The sequence below is a fragment of the Chrysochloris asiatica genome, unplaced genomic scaffold (genome assembly GCF_000296735.1).
Source record: "Chrysochloris asiatica unplaced genomic scaffold, ChrAsi1.0 scaffold00059, whole genome shotgun sequence".
Taxonomy (NCBI): Eukaryota; Metazoa; Chordata; class Mammalia; order Afrosoricida; family Chrysochloridae; genus Chrysochloris; species Chrysochloris asiatica.
This window is the reverse complement of record NW_006408577.1, coordinates 1,641,253-1,642,778: the sequence shown is the minus strand read 5'-3', so window position 1 is coordinate 1,642,778 and position 1,526 is coordinate 1,641,253. Positions and strand designations below refer to the sequence as shown.

Below are 1,526 nucleotides of genomic sequence, written 5' to 3'. Positions count from 1 at the left end.
GTAGTGAGGTTGGCCCAGGATTGGACATTGTTTCATTCTGCTGTGCATGGGGTCGCTATGAGTCAGTTCCAACTCGATGGCACCTGACAACAACAACAACTATTTTGTTGAGTGTTTTTGATCAGCCATCTAAGGTGTAACTTATGGTCTCCCCTGTCCAGAGAAAAGAAAAGTGAGGAAAATTGAAGACATCTGATAACATTTAATCCACAGAACTAATGGACCACATGAATATCAGTCTCCAAAGCCCTTATACCAGAAGAATTAATGGCACCCCAGTATCACTACCAGTTGCTCTGCAAAGGATCATATTAGAAGATCCTGGATAGAGTGGGAGAAAATGTGGCACAAAACTCAAAATCATAACAAAAGATAGTTTAATAGTCAGATAGAAACTGGTAGAAGCCCTAAGAGTGTGGCTTTTGCTCACCCTTCAGGCTTGAAGCCGAACTCATCCATATGGCTCAATTTTCAGCCAAATAATCGATAAGTTTATAGAGGGAACAACAATAGTGAGATATGGATATAACAGAGTGACCAGCGTTTGAGAGCAAACGATAAGCATTTACTCAAGGATAATGTTCAGTAGGGTTGGGAAGAAGGAGAAATGGAAACAAAAACATAGGAAGCGGGAAAATAATGTTACATTGAAGGAATTATAATCAGTAGGATGAAATGATGTGCATGATTTCTTGAATGAAAACTGATAATTTGCTCTATAAACTTTCACCCAATTCACAACAACAACTAAGAATGAAAGAAAGTTAAAAAAAAGAAAACGCTAAAAAGACAATAAGGATATAGGATATTTAGATATTTAAAAGATAATTCAGCAAGAGGGAATAGATTCTTCTTGATTGAAAATACTAGGACAAAACTCTAGAAACAAAAGAGAACCAAAAAATGGTAAGAAACCAGAAAGAAATGTTTTATTTCAGTGTAATGAAGAATTTTCCAATTTATGTTTCAACCCTACAAAAGAATACGTTATGAGGTAGCCACTTAGGTGGCAGTGGGTAGTGAGTGACTAAGAGTCATTTGTTTGCGATGTAAATGATTGAGAATAATCCCATTATTAACTTGGATTATCCTAAATGTCCTTTATTTGTTTGGCTCTTATTTCTCTTTCTAGGTGTAAATTTATTTATTTATTTATTTATTTATTTTCCACAAGGATACCAGGACCAGTTAGCAGCAACAAGTGGACTTCAAGTCATAGAGATTCCATGTATGTTAAGGTAGAACTGTACTACAGAGATTTTTCAATGAGAGATTTTTTTCTTTTTTTTTTTTGTCACTAGGCCTTTCTTTTAAAGTACTTTTGGGTGGACTCCAACTTCCAGCATTTCAATTGGCACCTGAGTTAGCATGTTAACCAATTGCCTCACCCAAGACTCCTAAAGACAAGGACAAGGTTCTTGGAGTATTTCTCATTTTCACAAAGCCCATCAGAGAAACTTGACTGAAGCAGGTTCTCAGATTTGCTATTGAATTAATTTCATAAACTTGTTTCTGCTTGAGGTTAT

General features: G+C 35.8%; 1 pseudogene; it reads left to right on the top strand.

Annotated features, from left to right (window-relative positions):
- The window catches only part of LOC102819018, a 10,678-nt pseudogene extending 9,540 nt beyond the window's left edge, over positions 1–1,138 (top strand).
- Positions 1,139–1,526: the final 388 nt, after the last annotated feature.